Below are 6,784 nucleotides of genomic sequence, written 5' to 3' on the forward strand. Positions count from 1 at the left end.
CTGCATTTTCGTTTTTTTAGGACCTTTGATTTGATGAGGATTGCAAGTAAATAAACATATAAATAAATGTAATCAGTGGCTGCTATTACTTATTTATCTATAGCAGCATTTCCCAACCTTTTCCAGCTTGCGGCACACTACGGGTGTTACTTGGATTCTCGCGGCACACTTATAAATATTATTTATAAATATAAAACACAATGGTATTTTTGTGTGATTATCGATCTTCTCACAGAGAAGAAAGCTCTATCACTGTTTTTTCTCTGTGGTAAATCATCATGCTTATTTTTTTTATTCTAATTTAAAAAATAGGAAACAATTGCAATGTAATATTGGACTCAAATTTTTAAAAATACGATTTCCTTTTAAAAACTGTATCCAACCTTTTACTAAGAAGGAAGTCATTAAATAACGAAGGAACAAACAAATCTCTTTTAGTTTGAAAACACAAATGTAGGTAATTTGTCGAAAGGATTGAATTATATTTTAAATTTTCAAGTTGCGAAATAGTGTGCAACAATAAAGAAGCAATAATGGTCATAACAAAGACAACAAATACTTTTTTCAACATTAGAAATATACAGAGCAGTAACACGGTATGAAACTTAAAATTGTAGATTCAAAGTAGAGGTTCATAGTAATGCGAAATACAAATATACATTTTTCCCTACGCTTTGTAATTTGATTGCTATAAAATTAATAATTTTGTTTCGATTCCTCGCGGCACACCAGCGGTCCATTGACGGCACACCGGTTGGGAAACGCTGATCTATAGTTTTAAATTAAGATGAAATCACTGATTTTTGAAAGAATAGCAAACAGAGCAGTAGGAAATGTTAATAAAACATAAAAAAAATATTATTGTATATCATTGAGTGTGACTGAAACAGTGAAGATGAATTCAATTTGTCATTCATTCATTCATTTTCAAGTATACCTTTAGTAAGAGCGACTTTTCATAAGAAATTATACGCAGGTGTTGTTTTATTCACTCATATGAACACAATGCAAGTAGGATCTGTTTTTTTAAACCTCAAATTGCAAAATAACTTTGGAAAGTCAATTCGTGTAATGCCAAATTGACAAAGAAACTACGGTATTTACAGTTATTATGACGTATGTACACCACAGGCGCATGCGCTAATCTCTAGACCAGCAGGGAGAGCTCACACACACACACACACATATATATATATATATATATATATATATATATATATATATATATATATATATATATATATATATATATATATATATATATATATATATATATTAGGATAGTCCAAAATCAAATGCAAATCAACTTGTTCAAAATAATCCTCCACATGGCTTATTTTGTTCCTCTAGTCACAAACTACTTACCTGCTAAATTTCAGTCCTATTGCTCAATATTTACAGGTCGCTCCATTTTAAACCTTTTTGTTCATGTAGTATTATGGATGATCTAATGCTAGAATTTTTGGGAGGTATACGCTGAACCGTTTTCAAAAATATAATGTGTGTCCACCTCCATATATACTCGTTCATTCGTAAATTTAAGGTGAATATATGCTCCACTATAAAAAATATTAGGTGTGTAACGGGTATACTCCGCATTATATTCCTGTATACTACATTATAGGAGTCAATACTGCAATGTAATTTAGTGCAACCGCTGTGCTAATAACTGGATAGATACAAGTTCGTAGCGTTCAATATGATCACTAGATGGCGACAGGAGAAATAATAATTCATGAAGCTCGACTTGCGAATCGAGCCCCTCTCAATGGCATTAACTTTTTGTCATTTCTGAAAATTTACCTAGAAGAATTTATTTTCAGTAATGCAGATACATCATTTTCAAAACATCTTGGTTTTTTGTCTGAACATTTATCAGGATTAGCACTTTTTGATGACAGAGTTTCAGAAGAAACAAAGGAGAAGATGGTCTAAAGCCTACAACGGCTAGCGTTACCGAACGTTCCACGACGATTTAAGCTGATAAAGAAACCCAAAGAACTTAATTTGGAGGATCTAACAATAGAGAGAAACTGTCGATATGTGATGTCCTAATGGAAAAAGGCAAGGACAAATCTCAGTCTGTTCTCAAACCAACTCCACAACACTGGCGAGATAATCCTTTTTTAAAATAATTTTGCGAATTATCAGAACAAATGACTGTGGTGGATGACGTAGCTGAAAGACATATGACTCATCCAAAAGTATAATGAAGAATTGACAAAAGATGAGGAAAAGAAGCAAGCTATTCTTTGATTGGTTGAAAACTATCATACAAAATTTCCCACTCCATTGGGGAAAGCGTTTTTGTAAATTGGTAATACAAATAGTGACATTTTTTTCTAAACGTTTTGACAACTGAAAAGAAAAAAAGACAAAATGGAGAGACCTGTAAATATGACTTAATTGTACTGAAATTTCTCTCTAGATATAAACTCTCTGTGTTCAACTCTAGATATAACCCAAACCCATATTTAACATTGATGTCTATACTTTGAGACTCAGTTAAAACATATTCTTTTAACTGGAAACAGAAAAAAAGTCATTGGTCCGATCAAAATATTGTATTTTCACACGTTTCCAGAACTTTCTAAACAAACGTCGTCTATAAACGAGTCTTCCTTGGTTAAAACTTAGCAGGGAACGAAAACCGTTTTGTCACACCAGAAGATTCTACCATATCTTTAAAAAAAATATTAGTAAATACTATTAGAGTTCCAGAAATTTGTTTTCTTAAAATCGCTTGTATCTTATATTTTCAATGAGTCAAACTACTTTCCCAGTAAGTTTCATATGAGTACAAAATTTGGTAATGAGCCCTGTAGCCATTTTGTAATTATTCAACACTTTTATATCCCTCTAGAAAAGAGGTCAGTACGTAAGAGAGATGATTATGCTCAATTGCACAAATACAGTAACTTATTGTATGTATTATTTAGGAAAAAATGTATATGAAAAGATGTTTTCTTTATCGTTGACGATAGAATTTAAAATTTCCAAACGAGTACTTAAAGATCTTCTGATTTATGGAAGATACTTTCACACAGTAGTTAAAAATATAGCTAACTCGACAGAAACAGAAAAAATGGCGGCTCGTGACAGAAAGGAAAGGGGGGGAAAAAGGCCCAGCTCTCATCAGCTGACACAGCTTTCTTTGTCTTCTCTGACTGTTCATGCATTTTCCTCGTTCCTTTTTTCCCTCATTTTTTCCCACGAAAGCAACTCAAGCACCTTTCTTCTGTTACAGAACACCTTTCACTTCCTCCAATGCGTTTTCTCAATGACCTTCATGAGAAACCATCAAAGTTAACAAGGAAGAAGGTTACCATTAATTTAATTTACTTCTTTACGTTCTTTTTTTATCCATATAGGGAAAAAATATATATACGTATGTAGGGAGTATGGGTGAAATTCGATAACTTCTCTTTTATGGTACTGTGAAAATCTCGTGGAAGCCAAATTAGGTTTCTCAAATTATGGCTTTTCATGGTAACTCTGATTTAGAAAGAAAGAAAGAAAAGGCTTAGAGTGTTATATTAAAAGCTCTAATATTTCTATGACACTCAAAAGTTCGCCATTACATTCATTTAGCTCTCAAAATGGTATAATTTTGAGTTTTCGGCAACAGTTCGTCGATTAACAAGAGAAAAAAAGGAACAATTAGTTTCTTCTAGGCAATATTAGAGTCTTAAATAAATCAGAATAAAAGTCAGTGACTTCAGTATAAAATCCAGTGACGTAACTACCTTGTAATTGACTAAAACTCCAACTGCAGACAAGTCGGAATGGATATCCATATTCTTTACGTATGTAAGTATTTAACTGACCGTGAGTTTATATCAAATATGTAAAAGTATTTTTACTTCCTGTTGTTATTATTCTAGGTTTAATGTGATGATAATGACCTCCTGTCTGACCATAGTTCCTGCATTGCTTAGTATTTCCTCTGTACCATTGTTTATTACTATTCTTTTTACCACTTTCATTCTCCCCAAAGTTGAGATCCTTTGTGACTAAGCGGTAGCCCTCCCTGCTGGTCTAGTTGTGCCCTTCCCGCTACTCTAGTGGCTAGCACGTGTGCCTTTGGTGCACAGGGTCCTAGGTTCCATTCCCAGTGGGAGAGCCTTTGGAATTTTAACCGTCCTTGATGTTTCTATGTTCGTGTTCCTGTTGTTGTAGGTTACTGGAAAAGCGTGTTAAACAAGTAAAATTAAGTAGAAATGTACTAATAAGTAGTTAAACAAGTTGATGAGGCACGTTCGGTGAATCAGTTAACTTTTTTTTAAAAGAAAGGGCGGTTAATGTTGTCGTCTTGGGAGACCTGGGTTCGATTCCCTGTGGAAGCTCATGTGGTTCGGATTCCATGTTAATCAGTAGGTCCCATCGCATATAACCTCGCTGCTGAGAGGAACGTTAAACTCAAAATCAACTCAACTCTCCTCACAGCTTGATTGTTTTCGTTTATCTTGTTTGTTCTTACTTTCAAATTTTAACTTTAATTTCTTAACTATTTCTTGTTGTTTCACTTTGTCATCCTGACTTTTATTCTCACTAATTTTAGCATGACTGTTTAGAATTCTAAACTATGGTATGCATAAGGGTCGGGTCCTATATCTGTCCGCCAGGCAAAAGTCCCTTACCACCCCTTATAAAGTGAAAGCCAATGTAGACAGCCGAAATTGGTAATTTTAGGCAGAAGGGAATCTTTATTTTGTGTGTCAGGTGAACAGCCGCCATTTCTCTGTTCGCCATTAGGACAGAGGTCAAGTTTAAATAGGAAAATGGTCGTGTGATGTATGAAACAGAGGAAGAATTTTAAGAAACTCAATGGTGTAATCAAATTTAACATATCTGTAACAACTCTGAAGTTATAATTATATTGGACTCAAATGTATCTCTTATTTCCAGGTGTTGAACCATGCCATTAACCAAAGCCGACCGCATCGAGATTGTCAAAATGTCAGTTGGTAGAAGTTCCTGTGCTGTAGTTCATGATTTCAATGAAGAGCATCCTCAACATGCTCCAGCTTCACATGTTGTAGGATCACAGTTACTGACCAAGTTCAAATGGACATGTAGAGTCGAGGACGGGCCTCGGTCAGGTAGGCCTAGAACTGCAAGTAACGAATGCACCTCTACGGCAATGCTCGCATAGTTTGTTAAATCTTCACAGTGCAATCCATACCGATTATCACTAGTATGTCAAGTCACCCAAGCCTCCATTTGCAGAGTGTTATAGACCCATAAGTGGGACCTTGCAAGCTGTAGTTGCAGTAACATCTTTCTGAAGATGACCTGGATTGGAGAATGTAATGTGAGTGAATAGTCGAACATTTGTGGGAAGACCTCAACTTTAAAATGCAAACTCTACACACAGATGAAGCAAAAATTTTTGTTACAGGAGAAGTAAGCAAAAAAAAAAATATACATTATTGGTCTGCCGGTAACTCCAAATGGACAGATCCGTGTAAAATGGATAGTATAGGGAAAATTATGGTGTGAGCAGGGATCTGGAGGATACGTATCATTGGCCCATTTGTTATCTTTGGCACCTTAACTGCAGAGTGTTATTTTAACATGTTAAAGCAATTCATTCTTCCCTCAGTGTCGGCCCTGGATGGTAGCTTTCCCTTGTTTTACCAACATGATGAGGTGTCACCGCAGTATGGACTATTCTTTCGTCAGTATCCGGATGAACAATTTCTTGGACGATGAATTGGTCGATATGGGCCAGTGGAATGGCGTTCCAGATCAATTAATTTATTACCATTCGACTTTTATCTTTGTGGTCTCTTAAAGGTAATGGTATATGGAGAAAAGATCAGGGATCTGGATAATTTGGAGCAACGGTTGGGGGATGAAGTGCAGAAATCACATCCGAGACATCGCTCCGTTTTCATATAGCTTGATATATACGTTTGTAAACATGTATAGTGCAACATGGCCAGCAGATTGAACGCATCTTGTAAGAGGTAATTTGTGTTTCATGTGATTAATACATCTTGTAAGGATGATTTGTGTTCTTTGTCATTATAACTTCGTAGATATTACAGTTACGTTAAATTTGATTACACTATTGAGTTTCACTTAAAATTGAAGACATGTTTCATATATCACATCCTCCCCTTTCCCATTTAAACGTTTTAAATGAGATTCAAAATGACGGACTGCAAGAAGGCGACCATTCATCTTGCATGCATCGTAAAAGTTTCTGTTCGGCCCAACGTGTCCCTACGATTACTAATTCCGGCTATTGGACAATCGCTTCTATTTTATAAGAGATGTTAAGGAACTTTTCGCTCACACTTTTTACTGTACCGGTAATCTTAAGAAATTTAAGAATTAAAGATAAATTTGGGCAACGTCCCATTATTCATACTATGTACACATTGTCGACTTGCGACATGCATAATGAAGTGGTTTATAACGGTGTAATTCAGTAGAAGTTTCACCTTGATAAGTGGCGAGGTTTCTAAACATCATTTTTCGGGGTTAACAAAAAAGTGATTTTTTTTCTCGATTTTCTGTAAAGCTACCCGTGCGCTTTTATCCTGGCATATACAATGTTCTTCATCTCAATATTTATTGAGTGGTATATTTCTCTCTTAAGATTTTTTGTTAAACGTTAATAATAAAGTATATATATTGTAAGGATTCATAGCCCCATCCATTGCAAATCACATGTTCTTACTGTGAACATGTTTTTAGTATCATGAACAAACAACAGTAGATGACGGAAGGAGACAACATCTCCAGGAAGAAATGAACAGGGTTCGGAAAATAC

Source organism: Thermobia domestica, chromosome 2 (assembly GCF_964235325.1).
Source record: "Thermobia domestica chromosome 2, izTheDome1.hap1.1, whole genome shotgun sequence".
Taxonomy (NCBI): Eukaryota; Metazoa; Arthropoda; class Insecta; order Zygentoma; family Lepismatidae; genus Thermobia; species Thermobia domestica.